The sequence below is a fragment of the Panthera pardus genome, unplaced genomic scaffold (assembly GCF_024362965.1).
Source record: "Panthera pardus isolate Hobbes unplaced genomic scaffold, ASM2436296v1 HiC_scaffold_16, whole genome shotgun sequence".
NCBI classification, from domain to species: domain Eukaryota; kingdom Metazoa; phylum Chordata; class Mammalia; order Carnivora; family Felidae; genus Panthera; species Panthera pardus.
In genome coordinates, this window is record NW_026526721.1 from 60,549,091 (window position 1) to 60,566,638 (window position 17,548).

Here is a 17,548-nt window from a genome sequence, read left to right on the forward strand (position 1 = left end):
TTTGGTGGGACCTCTTTGCTATATATACATTCGAGACTTTCCAGAGACAGCAAAATGAGTGAAAGTAGCACCTTTATATCCATCATCAAACAACATAGGGGATACATATTTACCTCAAAAACTCCTCAGAATCCATTCCTTGTACTCTGTAAGCTTATATTCTAAAGACTATGTATGTAGAAGTGAAAAAAAGTGAAGAAAAAAAAAAGATAAGCAAGGGTTTGCAGCTCTAGCACTATTCCTTCTTCTGCGTTCCTGAGTCATATATCCAAATGCCTACTCAATTTCTTTACTTAGGTAAGAATTGCAAAGTCAACATGCCCCAAATCAATTCATAATTATCTCTGCCCCCAAATCTGCTCTTTCTTCCATTTCTCCCATAGCTCCCAATTCCACGGAGTTCATGATACTGCCATTCATCCAGTTGCTCAGGGCAAACACTTGGGACTCACCACACCTGGTGCATCTCCTTCTAATCTCTACCACATCAAGACCCTCAGCAATTGCTTTCAAATTACATTCAAATTATTCGGAATTGAACTCCTTTCCTGCTGCCATTGCCCATCACATACTGGGCTCCCACAATAACCCCTGACTAGTCTTCCTCGTCTACCTTTGACCCTTTAAGCCTATTTTCCACAGAGTAGCCACAGATCTCTTTTAATTTATAAACTAGAGCATATACCCTTTTGAAAACCTGCTAACAGCTTCCTGTCAGTCTTTACCATGGCCTCTGTGATCTGGTCTATATCTAGCCACGTGACCATTTTTGCTTTACTCCACTTGAGCCACACATTTCTTCTTCTTCCTGGGATAATTTAAGTTGTTCTTACAGATTTTATAATATGTATTCCCTTTGCCCTAAATCCTCTTCCTCCTGATCACCACATGCTTAGCTCCTTCTCATTATTTTAATCTCTGTTCAAATGCCCCCTGTTCAGAGAGAATTTTTCTACCTGCCCTACCTCAAAGGACACTCTCTCCATCATCTATCCCTATTTCTCACCCCTGTATCCTCCCTTGGTTTCTTCCTAGATCTTGTCATTATTTTAAATGATATATTTTTGCTTAATTATTGGTTTTCTCTTCTTTCATTATAAAGTAAGTTTCATAGGGGATTTTGGTTACTTTTTCATTATATCCCCAGTAAGTGCAACAACATCTAAAACATTATAGGTGGTTGATAGATATTAAATGACTGAATGAATAAAGTGTTCCAAATCTCATCCCAGTCATATCAACTTTAAATAGAAAATTTTTATTCTGTATGGTGTAGTAGCTGCCCTGGATTGTCCCAGACACCTCTGTTCTTTCAGTCAACTGCACAAGCCAATCTGGGTACCCACCTACATGCTACAGCTCAGGTCTTAGAATATAGTTCTTGGGAAAAGTAAAGTGAAATTAGATAGTCAATTAAAACTAATATCTCCTTTGAATCTACAAAGGGAGAATTTCTCCCTGGTCCTGGTGTCTTAGACTGGCATGGAATGCTTATGTGCCCATTTTGCACTTGAAGAATTCCCAATCTGGAGGGAAAGTGGGGTATCCTTTTGTACTCTTTATTTTGTGAAACTACCAAGTATGACTCATCCTTCTATCCACAGTGTTCAGAACATTGCTGAGCAGATAGTAGAGCTTCAATAAATGTTTATTAAACAAATGAACAAACCAATCCATGAAAGAAACAGTAACAATTTTAAGTGCTATTTCTTCTATGTCTTAAGCTTTGCAATAGTATTAACTGATCTCAGCAAATAAAGAAATTGCCTCAATTAGACATATACTATATAAAATTCATTCCTGCAGCTTCTCCCCCCCCGCCCCCCCCACAGGTTAAATTGAAGAACTCCTTGTGAAGGACTCTGTCTTATCCAACTTTTATCCTCAGTTCTTAGCAGAATGTCTGGCTGTAAAAGGAGAAAAACTCCAAAGCAAAGGATAGAGAAGTTAGAAGTCCTGGCAGTAATCGGAGAGTATTAAAGAACGCCAGTCTGACATGATTATCAGATGTTAGGTGATGAAAATCATGCCAGCTAACATATGGATTCCTACCCTGTTTCTATGGAAGACTTGAGCTCTAAAATTATTTCCTGAACACAGGGGATCAGAGCTGATGCTGATTATTTACTATGAGACTGCTACTTTCCAGAATATTGCTGATCAAAGTGCTAGACACTCAATGCATGCAATTCTACACCTCTTTACTCAAGTCTCCTATAGTTAGGTAAAATGCTTTAGCAAATGGATGTTATAAAAAATAGTTCCTAATAGCAGGTTCTTTTCAAATATAGGATGAAATATACAACACAACTATTAAATCAATAGGCTCATGAGCGTCCCTTTTGGTTAGGGTAACTGACTGCCTTGGTTTACCTGAGAAGATTCCTAGGATGTAGGACTTTCAGTGTTAAAACAGGGAAAGTTCTGGGTTAGCCAAGAAGAGCTGGTCACCTAATCATGACATAACTTGTTAATTTAATTAACAGCTATTCATATACATCTATACATAGCAGTTTTACATATATATATATATAGAATATGATAGACCCTGGGCATTACCAGGCCACAAACATGAGAGGATTAAGGATGAGTCCACCTGTGTTGTACTAGTACACTATAGGAAGTGCAATTCTCTTTGTTTAATTTTCTGTCCGTGTTCCATCTCCCCCACCACCATATTGGACCTCTTTCTTATGTTTTAAAATTGTGTACTTGTATTGATTTTATTATAGTCAAAGGATATTAATTTGGGCTGTTAGGACAATTTCCTTCTCTCCAAAAGAAAGGGAAAAGTGAGACTGGTCTCCATTGACGCATGGACTCATCTGTTTTTTACAACCCCAAATGTGGTAATTTATGATGGTGATGTCACTGCAGAGAATTAAAATTTTCCTAACCCAGAATGTGTGTTTTCTACATATTCCAGGACTGAACACATGCAGATTAAATTCTAAAATCCAAAGTGAGATCTACAAAAGGATCCCAGTCTGAATTCTGCTGAGGTTTTATTGTAAGACAAACTGGGACAGCCTCTCATGGTTTCCTCCACATCCCGGTGGCCCCCTTACATGCATCATCTGGCTTTAAGGAGGTTGCCAAATAGTAGTCAGTCTGGGGGCAAGGGATAGTCATTCGAATCTGGATTACAATCTGAAAAGTATTGCATTTTGCAGAGTTTACACTGCTAGGCTTTAAACATTGAAGGGCAATATCTTCTTTCTAAATATCTCTGGTCAGTCTTAGTAACTAGACCTACTTTTGAGGCTCCATTTCTTTTATGTCTTTTAAATTTAATGATAAAGAGGAAAGATCTAAATTTATAATACACATGAAACAGTGAAATTAGGAAAAAAATTCTATTTGATGTGAGCCTGTTTTTTTTTAAGCTCCCATGACTAAAAAGATCAACAGTTACGTACATTTGTAATATTTATGCCTCCCAGACTCGGTGTAATGAGTTTCATCTCTGATCGAATTTTTATAACTGACTTTCATTTACCTGTGAAATAGAAAGCTTTGGTAGGCTCTTGCCCTAAAGAATCAGATGCAAAAGTTAGTTCTAGTGCAACGAACGGTAGGAAAAAAATTCACCCTAACATGCTACTACTGCATTCTTCTGCTTTTTACAGAAAAAGAAAGCTAGGGCTCTAGATACCAATGCTGCCATATGTGAAGTGCAGCAGACTGGTGTATCAAAAACCTGAGAAGCATGGTCATCAGCTCTCTTCCATGAAACTGTGGTGTGTCCTCTTGACTTGGGCCAAGTGCCTGGCTGAGAGAACGCTCCCACATGATAAGCACATTTCAGAGCACGCCCTTGTCCTAGCTTGGGTTTAAAAAAGCCCAACTCTACATTCTGTTCAGGGCTGTGGTTATGTAGGTAAGCCCAAACAGAGGAGCACGACTGCCTCCATTAAACTGGCTGGAACCCAGGTTATACTAATTCAGCCTAAATAGAAAACCTCTGCTTTTCAATCCCTTTGTTCTCGTGGATGTCACAGCTCCCTGCTCTATTCGCTTCCTTTTATAGTCTTTCCTCACCAAGCATTTCAGGGGAAAAAAAAAAAGCTAAATAAAGATCACAGCCTGTTCCATTGTGTCCCCTTCTTCTTCATCATCTTCTTTTCCATTTGTGCAATGTTGTGGCACCTATTAACTACCAATGTTTTCAGAATGACATTATACAAGGTGCAGGCTGTACCACTGTGCCCTAAAAATATCAACAACTGCATTAGTCTCACAATAATTAATGGCAGGCATTATGCAAATGACAACTTTTTCGCTGCAAAATAATGACATTTCTTCATTTTGAGCAGAGTTATGCAAAACAATGAATTTAGGATGATAAATCACACAGGAGAATTAAGAAAGCCATAACGTTCCTGCCCAGGCAGGCAGAAAGATAGACAGACCAACAATTTAGAAGACATTGTTTGTTCTCACACCACTATAAAAAATCATAGCCAGTCGGCCATTAATGTGTGTGGGTTTTTTTCCTTCTCCCCTTTAGGCAACAATGCATAAGGGGATGCTAAATTCTAGCAATTGGATCATTACAAGTCACAAGCAAATTTTTCTTTATTAACCTTAATAAGTCATTCACTCAGAGACTATAGTCATCAGGCAAATAAAAAGTATCACATGCCATTCTGCTACACATTAACTAATTCCTTATGCAAACATCACAACATATAGCAATTACTGCCGCTCAAAAAAACAAAGTCATTTTCAATTTATTTTATTGCTTTTATACTTGGCCATTTCCTGTAGCACATTATCGTTTCTTTCCATAACAACCCGAGGTGGAATGGAGAAGAATTTCAGTAGCAACGAGCACTTCCTCTAGCCACCTCTGTCATACCTTTTTCCCCTTCAGTGGCTGCTGAAAGAGGTTAGGAACAGGGTGGGTGTGCATGTGCTCCTTCACAGCTAATCTCCAAAGCTCTAATGGGAATGGCACTGTCAACCCCTACCCCTGTGACAAAGGGGGTCAGGAGTAGGCTAAGAGACTGGGTCTGTCTCCCACACTTGCTACCATAAGGCTGACGGCTTTCCTCAATTCTGTAGCACAGGGTAAGAGTGCGGGTTTGGATCTGCCACTAATAGGTGAACATTAAAGTCAATATATTCAGTGTTAAGCTGAGAGATGCCTGTTATGGTTAATGAGAATTATGAGGCTAGTTCATCACGCATCACTCAGCGCATAACCTGTCCCTTCAAGAGTTCTAAGTGAAGAACAATAATAAATATTGAAACCCCACCCTCCAATGTCAGACAGACCCTCTTTGTTGTTTCTGTTTTATTCCATAGCACCGTTTATCCAAGCTCTCAGGATGTAAGACAAACACTAAGCAAACCTTATCTGTGCCCAGTAGATTTTTTAGCCCATTTTACAGATTGACAAGTGGATTCTAAGCAACTAGGGGCTTTTCACAAAGTTGGACAAGGAAACAGGTCAGATCTGACTAATTCTCCAATGTTCTAACCTCTGAGGCCATGGCCTCTTTCTCATAATCATGAGCACTCTTTCCTGCTGGTAAACAATTATGCTGAAAACAGCCTGTACATGTCCCTGTTCACACAATAGGATCATCATCTCTCTCTGTTCTCTTAAATCCACAATCCATTCCCCCTTTTAAAGGTAGAACATTTCCAAAATACACGAGGGAAAAGCTCCCTTTTCAGCTTCTCTTCCTGAAGGTAATAACATTTTGCAGTTCTCCTTAAATAAAATCCAGCCCATGCTGGATCAATAAGAATGATGCCCATTTCCCTAATGGCAGCCGATTGCCATTTGCTATTCAAATCAGACTAGATAAATTACAGTACATGCCAGGGAACAGGCCAGTGAATTAAGACAGGCCTCCAGAGGACCAGCGATATTATTAATCTTTTAAGACACTATCATATTTCTTCTTGACAGTGTGCGTAGACTCACAGACACACTGCACCCAGATTGAAATATCAGCTGCTGAAAAAATCAATAGTGTTAGAAACACAATAATTTTTGGTCTGCAGGGCCTGCACTAAGCAACACTTGTACCCCTCTGTGCCATCTCTTCTCTTCTCAGTTCCCATTTTCTCCTCCTACTTTCTTGCTCTTCCCTTTCCATTTGGATTTAAAAGCTAGTAAGGGCCAATGACAAGATACTATGAAGGAGTTTCCTTCTAACACTAGCCATTGTGGTCAAAGCCTTGATTTTCCATGGGCTGTTGGCAACACAATATCACTAGACTAGTATCGGATTTTGGTGTAGGATTGTTCTTCCTATGCACTTAATGCAGACCCCCTAACCCTATGCATTTGGTTCTGTTTTATGAAGAGATGCAGATATTGGGGTGCCTGGGTGGCTTGGTCTGTTAAGTGTCCAACTTTGGCTAAGGTCATGACCTCATAGTTTGTGGGTTCAAGCCCCACGTCGGGCTCTGTGCTGACGGCTCGGAGCCTGGAGCCTGCTTCAGATTCTGTGTCTCCCTCTCTCTCACTGCCCCTCCCCGGCTTGTGCTCTCTCTTTCTCTCAAAAATAAATAAACAGTAAAAAAATTCTTTTAAATGTGGATATTTAGGGAGATGGGCATACTCAGAAATCCCTGGAGAAGTAGAATGGAAAGAAATATAAATAATAGAAACCTGGACCAAAAATGGAAAAAAGGGGAATCACTGAAAAGTGAGGTGAACAAAACAAAACAAAACAAAACAAAACAAAAGACTACAGGGGAAATAGGGAGCACTATGAGGTGGGAAGAATCTTTGAGTTATAGTCTAAAATTTGGAGTTTCAGCCCTGCTCCTGCTATCTACATATTGTACGATTTTGCCAGCTACTTAATCTTTCATAGTCTTGGTTACCTTATCTATTAAGTAAAACAATATAGCCACTTACCTTGTAGCAGTCTTGTGAGGGTTAACTAACAAGATGTGAGAGCTTTCTAAATAATAAAGAGTTTGTAAGTGGTTAAAAACAATATAAATTTTATTTCTACTAAAGAAGGGTTTCTGGAAATATGTCTGTTGTTTTTTCCTTTCTGGAACTAGAATATCATAAATGGACTTTGCATGCTATCAATAAATAAGTAGGCAGATACAGAAATGGTATTTAGGGCCTTATTACTGGGAGCCGGTAGAATTTGACCTAAAACCAAAATCTGTTGACTTTCAGCCAATACCTTTCACATTTTACCAGGCCAGTTTTGCCTTTTTCATCTCTTACTCCAGATTTGAGGCTTCAATTCTAATTCGTATTGTTTTTCAACTGGGGAAGCAAATCAAACAAAGACAAAGCATAAAACAAGACAAGTAACCACCATGCTTTGCATATCTTTGTTTGATACTCTCTTGATCCCAAGTCTCTCTCCAGTTACTTTCCATTTGTCTTCCTTTCCTGGCAAAATTTATTGAAAGAATTGTCTCTATGAGCCATTACCATATCTTCACTTTCTATTCTTTCTTCAACACAATCCAACAAGGCTTTTTTCCATCCCACTCTACCATGTCTGCTGTTGCCAAATCCAATGTGCACGTTTTCATTCTCATTTTACTCAACTTCTCAGCAGCGACTTAACATGGTTAACAAATTCCTCCTACTTGAGACTGTGGCTAGCTTCTGGGACACCTCTCTTTCTACTTCTTCCTCCTACCTTATTGGGCACTTAAAACCTATTTAAGTCTCTTCAAATTTGAAATTTATTACTTATAATTCTACCTTAAGTGGCTTCTGACTTGGGATAAACACAGCATATTTGGCAAAACAACAATCTTAGAAGGTGCTTGTGAGATATCCAGATTTTGAATGTCTGGCTTTATGACTCTGAAATGCAGAATAGAGCAGAAAATCTGGTTCTTCTAAATAAATGGCTTCAAGCTCATTTATTCTTACAGCAAAAATTATTAACAACTGACAATTATCCTTTGAGTAGAAACCAGCTAAGTAGACTTCTACATATAGCCAAAACACAGAGTATCTTCAATGGCACAGAATTTCAGAGCACATGTTAAACTTGAAATGCACATATATGCAGCCCCTCATAGTCTTACCAGATTTACCTAACTGTTCCACCCACTTTCTTCCAACAGTTGATCTTTGAGGTCCACATTGCAAGAAGTAAAGATGAAAACCCAGAATAACTTGAATATGATTTCAATTCTAGGTTGGACCCGTGAACCCTAGCAAAAGCATGAAGATTTCTCATAAGAACACAATATATGCTCTAGCAATCGACAGATGAAGCTTGAGTTCGCCTTTATCTCAGGAGAAGAAACAGCCCTTTCTGACTTATGAATACAGCCGAAGAGCAATACCTGAACAGAGTCATTTCACCACACATCTGTCTCTAAGTTTTGATAACATTGTAACATATAAGGTCACTGATATGACAAAATATCACAAGAAAGCACAGGGATTATCAAAGCCTAAAATTAGCCAAATATGCTGTTTGGAGAGATTCCCAACAACTTCTTTTGAATGTGATATTACCAAGAATATGAATACAGGGTATTTTCTTAAGAAAAAAAAAAAGGGATGTTCTCATTATTTGCATGTCATTTGCAACCCAGGAGTAGACTCTGGCGTTCCTTTCTACTTAAATTCTTCCACAGTCAGCTTGCCAGGTCTGTAACCAAGGTCTTTCTTTTATCTAGATTAGAACAAATATTCCATTTTGAATCATGAAAACATATCAGCAAAATTCCCAGAGTTAATACTTTTATTTAATTATATACATATATTTATTATTTTTTTTATGAGCTGTTCCACTAAGTTAAACTTTAACCATATTAATCCAGGGGAAAAACTCCCTGATTGCCAACCAACAATTTTGTAAACAGTTATCTCATGAGTTAAATATTAACTTGAAAAATTTAACTCAAAACTCCAAACAAGCAGGAAGAGCCAAAAGGCCAGTAGAAAAGAATAAAGATTTTGCTGCCTCTGGTATATCAGATCCCCTTGGAAGAGAGTGACAGTTAGGCAAGGGAGTATTTTGGTGGCAGCTGGATGATGTGTAGAATTGGGGTAAGGAAGGGGAAAACAAGAAAGGAGTCTGGAAGACACCTACTGCTTATCATCAAAATCTCAAAACTTAGAGCCATGAGGTCAAGATCTCACGGAATAGAAAATTCATGGGAATATGAATCCACTGATAATGTCCACAGGAATTCAGGGACAATAAAGGTATGTGCTTCCAGAATATGGACACATTGTTTTTTTAAAACCAACATAGGTAAGCTATACAATATAAGGCTGGCTGGCCCTTATTGCCTGCCTGCCACTGAACCTCCTGTGGAACATTCTGGGCCCACTCTGCCATTAGAAACCATGGAATGAAGACTGATCTGCCTGTCCTGGTTCCATTTGATAATAATAAAATAAAGTTGAAATGCCTCTGTGCAGTACTGGGTTGTTAGGAACTAGGATTTCAAGTTCTAAGCCACCATCACTGTCCATCAATTCATCTCCTGATTAATAGAAACATAGCACCTAAGGAAAAATTGGATCTAGGCAGTGGACCAACGTCTGAATGGTGTTATCGTAAATATTGTCCTCTGGTTAGGTTTTTGGCTCAAAAATTTCAAGAAAATCCACATGGTCAGATAATTTACACAATCTTGATCTCTGTGTTGTAAGATAAGCTTGATTCATTTTTCATGCTGTTTCAGGGGTGGTTAGGAATTATTAAGGTTCTTCCTGATGGTCTGCTAAAGAACAGTCCTATTTGCTGATTAAAAAACAAAACAAAACATTAAAATAGAGTCTTTTTAGTGAAGGGCTTTTAAGGAAGACTCTCATCTGCCCTGTAGATAGATTGAGGCTACATAATGTGAGTTGCTCAAAAGAAGGGTGGGATTAGATGGAAAAAGAGGAAATCCATGAATGCAGAAGGAACAATCCTTAGATAGACATGGATATCTTACTTAGATACAAGAAATATGATACAGCTCATCAAACCTTACTGTTGATATTGTTTTAATTGTTTTTTGTACTTGTAGCAAGAATTACTATTGAACTCCATTCACCGGGCCAGAGATCCTTGTGGTGTTAGTAAAAGACTTACCCCTCACGTAGCACACAGCCTACACTTGTGAGCTCATCGGCCAGCCAGAGGCCTCAATTCCAAGCTCCAACAATGTGCAGAATATTTTAAGTACATATTTAATACATGAATGCATGCTTACTTGAAGATATTTAGGCACTATAAACTATACCTTATGTTTATAAAGCTTTTTGCAGTTTATAAAATACTGTCATATACTGTTAAATAATGTCATATCTATATACATATGCTATCATTTTTGACAACTCCCAAAAATAAAAAGAGCAGGTTCTATCATCTCTGTTCTATAGATAAGCAAGTATCACCCTAGCATTGATGTAGTTAGTACAGAATGAACTAGAACAGAAAAACCAGAGCCTATTAGCAGCCTGACTGAACACGATGGGTGAGGGGATAGCATGATGGCTGTGGAACGGAAAGGCATTATAAGTGAGTGATCAGAGAAGGGGAGCAAGGAGGGAGAAGTTTCAAAATATGCACAGACATACACTATGAATAAAGGACAAAATTCAAAGTGATTTGTCGGAAAGAAAAGGTGGTTAGAGCAAGGAAGAAACTCCAAATGGAGACCTCTTATTCATTTGGCATATATTCATTGTATACTTATGTTTGGGTTTGTTTGGATGCCACTGGAAAAAATTATGTTTGAGACACTGACCTGTGTCTGAGATACTTAATATCTAATTATTGAAATAACCTCAGAAAACAATTGCAATACAAGGCAATTCAGTATTCAGAATAGGGATTTAGAGAAAATCACCTCTTATATCGAGGCTGACAATGGAAAGCTTCACTACAGTGAAAAAATACACTTGAACTAAGAAAAATGTGTAAGATTCAGGAAGTGATAAGACTCAGGTTAAGTGAAGAGCAAGAGAGAAGGCATGGAAGCAGAAAATGGAAAGACATATTTGGGAGCAACAAATAAACAAGTTAGTGGGAATTATAATAGGTAATAATGTTGGAAAGATAGGTTAGGTCTGGAATGTGAAGGGGTCCTTGAATATTGGGCTGACTAATGCACTTTATTCTATAGGCAAAAGAGGTCTATTAAAGGCTTATAAGTAGGGCACTGGCATCATCACAGTGACATTTTAGTATAAGTAACTGGGAATGGTAGACAGAATAAATTGAAACAGGGAAAGCCCAGAAATAATGACAGAGAAAGAGAAAGGGAGAACCACTGCAATAACCCAGGCACTATGAGATAAATATCTGACCTTGGTAGCATTGGTAGAGATAGAAAAGAAATGAAAAGTTCTAGAGACACTGTAAAGGAAGAAAGGATAATATTAAGCCCCTACTACGTACTAGGCACTGGATTATGTGCTTTATGTACATTAACACATTTAATCTGCATGTCAATCCTAAAAGGCAAGTCACTTTATTGTTTCTATTTTAAAGATGATGATTAAGCAAATTTTTCAAGGTTATACAGTTAATAAGTGATAAAGCCAGAATTCAAACCCAGGTCATCTGATTCCATAGCTTGCCTGCTTAACATTGATGTTTAGGAGTCTTGATGTTGGATCATATATGGCAAATTTTGACAGGACTTGATGATTGATATTTTATGAGTCATAAGAACTTAAGATTCTTGGGAATTCTGATTCTGAGATTTTGCGGTGATGGATAGATTTGTGATACTATGAAAAAAACACGGAAATAGAAAAGACCTTTTGGACTTCATATTTTGCACTTGTTCTTAATGTTCCAATTGCTCTTTGGATTTAAAATGTCAATATACAGGGGCACCTGGGTGGCTCAGTTGGTTAAGCGTCCAACTTCAGCCGAGGTCATGATCTCACAGTTTGTGAGTTCAAGCCTTGCCATCAGGCTCTCTGCTGTCATCACAGAGCCTGTTTCAGATCCTCTCTCCCTCTGTATCTCCGCCCCTCCCCCACTGATTCTCTCTCTCTCTCTCTCTCTCTCTCTCTCTCTCTCTCTCCCTCTCTCTCTCTCTCTCTCTCTTTCTCTCTCGCTCAAAATAAATAAATAAACTTAAAAAATGTTAACATACAATAAAAGCCACAAAAGCAACCGAACCACCAAACTTAAAAGCTTTTGAAGATAGATATTAGGTGATTCTTCCTTCCAGGTTTCACTAATGTATATGTGGAGTATAACACAACACATATAGGAGGTGCTTAGCAATGTGTTAAATGAGTCAATTAGAGGGGTATTAACCATAAATTAGTGAGAATAAAGGGAGGAAGGAGAGTACAGTCAAAAGAGATTGGCCCAGAGTCAGACAAATCTTGGTTCAAATCCTGGCTCAGCCACTCTCTAACAAAAGGACTAATGTTTACTTTAAACATTTTGTATAAGATGGGGTAACAGTTCACAGGGAAGCCAGGTACCTTTCTGGATTCAGTTCCCATATGAAAGGTAGTGGGTCCATGCAAACCTAGAAAGGATGCCTGAAAAGGCCAGTATCTCTGACAGAAGAAAACTTGCAACCCTCTTCTCTTATTGAGTTTAACTTCTAAAAATTACAGTGAGACTTATAGGAAAAAAATGTGTCAAGTAATTGCCAGTTTTAACAGAAAAGTAAATTATTTTCAGAGAAGTAAGAACTATAGAGCTTCAACTGAAGGGGAGATTTTAATTGCAGACAGACATATCAGCTGAATGGTTTAGCTTGGACTTGTGGGATCAGGAACAGCCAGTGGGATATATATTAAAGAAAAACCAAGTTTAATTAGCCTTAAGATTTTATATAGCTTGGCTCTTCCCTCCCACACCTGGTCTGATTCCTTCAGGTCAATCTCCCTTTCAATCACATGCTCTCCCATCCTTTTTTCAGTTGCTGTCATGACAAGCCAATAGGAGAATGACATACAGATGAAAACAAGGTTTGAATAATTACTGCACTGCGGCTGCTTGTTGTTTGAGCATCATTTTATTTCCTCCAATCACACAGGTCCTTGGACTTCACAGCCCCATGTTTCAGATGGGGGTGATGCTGATTACATTACAGCAAAGACAGGCAGATCAGACAAAGTGAATTTCACTCAGTAATTAAACTGCAGTATCTTTCGTCTAAAGTCCAGAGCAGGATTAATCTAAAGGTAGCTCTTTATCATCTCGATTAGTGCTGGGATTTGAAGAGTGAGCTCTGATTTGATAGCTAGCCCTGAGTTGGGCTGACTAGTGGCCCCATATCTGTCTATCTTGCAAAAATAATATGAGATCAAGATACATTTGCAAGGTTATGCCCTTCCCTTTTATTTTATTTTTATCTGAAGGAAATGCAGATAGATTAAAATATGCTGCTATTTCCATTACCCTGTTTTCTATTACAAAAATGTCTGTTAAAAAGAACAGGTCCTTCCAAACCCCACAACATTTTACAGATGGTTTCTCATAATTCCACTTAGTACCATGCTCTAATGGCTTCTTATTTCTTGCCTTTTCATTATCTGAGGGTCAAATCTGAATATTTGGATAGCCCAAGCAACAGCTTCTCAAGCTGCTCATGAGTTCCACTTTTATTTCCAAGGACTCACTATAGGACTTACGGAGGGATTTTGCTTCCTTCAATTGCTCTTTTAGTAAATAAGATATTCTCAAATTCTTTGCCAAGTAATGAATTAGATCACTGATTCTCAATACAACATGCCTATAGAAGCACTTGTGAGGCTTTATAAACAATCCATGTCCAGCCCCCACTCCAGACCCCATGATTCAGTATCTGTAGGAGTTAGACCCAAGCATCTGTGTATTTTTAAAAGTCCATAGGTGATTTGAATGTGCTGCCAAGGTTAAAAACCATTGAGTCAGCCATACAGAGGTACCAGCTGTATTTGCAAAAGATTTATCAAAACAAAGCATTGTTGAGGGAAATGAAGCCTGATATTGTTGTAGAAAATCCCTTAATAAAATGATAAAAACCTTTTTGTAGTAATCTTTGCATAGAATATATATCAGGTCTCTTAAGAACAATAGAAGACAAGGAAGACTATCAGACAGGTTTATGTTGATGATGCCTCCATTGATCCATCTGATAATATTGAAGGTGATGGCTTACTGATTGAGCCTGTCACATGATAACACTACAGCTACCAGCCAATAATGTAAGGACGACTATGGACTAACATCATAATATCTCAGAGTTTGGACACAAACCTGGAATTAGCTGCTGTCAGCTTTACTGTGCAGCTGGCTTTTTAAAAAGGGAAAGGCAGGATTGAAAAGATCTGATTTCAAATTGTGACTCACTCCTGTTTTGGAGTTTAAGAACACACATTCTGGAGTCAAACTGAATCCAATTACTAGTTGGGTGACCTTCAGAAAGGTAATTACTTCTCTAAGCCTTAATTATCTCATCTTTAAAATGGGGCCAAGAATACTTATATCACAGAATGATTTGGGTTTTGAATTGATTAATTTAGATAAGAGTACCTGGCAAACAAAAGTATCCAAACTAAATAAAAGTCTGTTGAAGGCAAATACAATAATAACTTAAGGTTGTCACTGAAGCTCTCTGCCTAAAAGACATCAATGTTGAGACTCACTCCTCAGTTTTCTGGAAGATTTGATCCCCCAGAGGGAAAAGAAAAAAAAGAATTAATCCAAATAAAAGTGACTTTTCAAATTTAATTGTGCATTCGCATCACCTGGAAGTGATTGTTACAAATGTAACTTGCTGGGCTCCAATCCCAGGGATTATAATTCAATATGTAGGGATGGAATCCAGGAAAATGCATTTTCGCAACCATCCATGTGACTTTGACTTAGGATCAAGGATCCTCACGATGATGGAACAGCTATAAAGCAATAGAAATTGGCCAAATATTTATCCCCCAAATAGTCACACATTGTGGCCTGTACCTGGGAGAGGCTATGATTTCTTTTCCTTAGGTAAGAATTCAGCCAGGTGAACTTAAATAATGCACAAATATAACATGTTCACAGAGTATGTTATGCTTACAGAGTAAAAAAACCTTTTTTTTCAATGAAATACACTTCCTGAATAATTACTATTTAGCTGCTAATATTATCTTCATTTTTTTCCATCACCATTATGTACATGCAAGTGTACAGGCAAGGGTCAGATTCATTTTCAACTTATCCTTTTTCTTCTTATAAAACAATCAACTAACTTCCTGAAAATTGGTAAATTCTTTAAATAACAAAAGTAGCTATTCCCTCCTTTAAAGGCATTTTTATAAAGTATTCTTGAAATGCATTTATTAAAATTGATGATAAGAATCAATGCACAATTGTGAATTGAATATTTTAAATGCAATCGATAAATTAATTTGCTAAAATAAAGATAATCTATAAGTGGACAGCTTTCTGGATCTAAGATGAAATGTTAAAACCTTCACTTTCAAGATTTTCCAAAGAAGAAGCCAGACAAATTCCAGAAATATTTAGAATTTGTAATACAATATGCCAACAGATATGCATTAATTCTCTATATTCTAAAAGTTATTGTAAAGACAAGAGAATTGGGGTCTTTAATTGCAATTGGGCATACAGTTAAGCTGGGGAGAATGAAAAAATACCAATATGAGAAAAGTTTATCAATGTTATTAGATAATATAGCATAGTGAGTAAGTCTAAAGGAGAATCTTCTTTTTAATACTTACCGTGTGAGCTAGGGTAAGCTACTTAAGATCTCAGCAACTCAGGCACAGGACTCTCTGAGAAGGTTGTGGTAACCATAGTGGATACTAAATAAATGCAATGTTTATTGTAGTAGTTGACAGTTTATTATAAAAGGTATCCGAGAAATGTCATAAGGCTTACATGAACAGTATGGACACTGAGAACTAAGAAAACCAAATTGAGAGAATGCTGACATGACTGGTAAAGTTTTTGCAAGGAACAGTATTTGAGTTGGATGATTCAGAATGAATAAAAATTTGTCTAGAAAGAGACACAAAGATCATTTTAGGATGGGGGTAAATGTTGATATGAACAGCAGGTCGAGGTAAAAAGTATTCAATAGTTTAGGATACAACTGTGAAATAGTTTACAAAAGATAACTTGGGGTAAAACGATAGAGTTCTAAATTCCAAAAGTCACTGTTGTTTTTTTGATAGAGTTTTTACTTGCTCCAATATAATCCCAGTGTAATTCAACGTCTTTTTAGAACACTGGTTCTCAAATTGTATTATGTATCAGAATCACCTGGAGGGCTTCTTCAAGCACAAACTGCTGTACTCCACCCCGAAGTTTCCATTCAGTAGGTTGGGCTGAAGCCCAAGAGTTTGCGTTATAATATATTCCCAGGTGTGCAAATGCTGCTGGTCACTTTGAGAACCACTGCTTTAGAAGATGATGACAGTTGGATAGAGGAGGGTTTTCCTCAAAGTAAGAAATACTTGAATAACTGAATACCTTCTTTATTTCCTGTAAAATTTCATCCTCCTTTGCATACCAAGTCACAGAAGCACCTACATGGAAGTTACCCAAGGAAACACAAATGCTTACTTTGACCTCCTCGTCCCTCCACTGAATTCAGGTCTTTAACTGTGGGAATGAGGAGACCCGTGACGCACGGGACCCCAAGCCAACCAGCCTGGAAACTTAGAGAACACTTCATCAGCATTAAGGTTATTCAAGAATTGAAACTAATAGAGCCAAGAGATTAAAGACGGTGGGTGGACTTTTTATTCTAGAGAGCCTCTATCGATCCATGCCGCACATTTTGTACCCGTGTTACACTTGATTGCCTGCCCCATAATCCTCAAGCTACTTTCAACTCCCTCTTAGGTGCAGGTCACTGCTTAACTATTTCCACCTCCTGCTTCAAAATCTCTCTCTTAAACAGACTTCCACTATTTAGTAACTACACTTTAAAAATTATTTTAAAAGGCAGAAAGAGGAAATGAAATTCTCTGACCCTATTTTCTCAGGCGTGACTCTGAGGACACCATGTCACTAGTTAGTATTTTATTTTCAATGGTGGAACAAAAAAATGTTCTGTTTGAAGATTCAGGTAGAAGTCTTTGTGCAAAAAAGGTCAAAAGTGGATTTAAAATGTTTGAAACTCCAAAAATCTCTCTATAACAGCAACTTGTTTATTTTCTAGCCATTTATCTTTCCTTAAAATAAGAAGCTATATAATTATGAAGTATAATTAATAATAACAATTACCACAAGTGCAACAGAAATAATGATAGTAAGCACCATGGGCCCAGATCCCCACAGTTTCAAAGGATGAGAATTTGTCTTAGTATTTTCAAGAATAGACAGCAGCCCAAAAATACAGGGGAAAAAAATAAAAGGAAAAAAATGTTTCCTATGTTCCCTGGGAAGTACCACAGAAAAACAGACAATAAACTTTAATGCCTCTTGTTAAAGATCTTCATTTTACAGATCAGTTCAGGCAATTTAAATAGACAAAAACATGAGGCCTCTAACGTCTCTTAGGAAACAGTATCAACGTTAATTCCTGGCTGGTCCCAATTCCATTTCTAGTTAAGCATCCCCATCCACTCATAAGAAGAAAGAAATAGCATTTGTACAGTGTTTTACAGTTTATA

At 37.7% G+C, this 17,548-nt stretch overlaps 1 protein-coding gene and 1 non-coding gene across 38 annotated transcripts in view; both read right to left on the reverse strand.

The window, feature by feature from the left end:
- The window catches only part of ZBTB20 (zinc finger and BTB domain containing 20), a 775,662-nt gene that overhangs the window by 381,851 nt on the left and 376,263 nt on the right, over window positions 1-17,548 (reverse strand). The window lies entirely within an intron of this gene.
- Window positions 9,977-10,130, reverse strand: LOC128777499 (small nucleolar RNA SNORA62/SNORA6 family). Its single transcript, XR_008422746.1, has one exon. It is a non-coding gene; the product is annotated as a small nucleolar RNA SNORA62/SNORA6 family (small nucleolar RNA).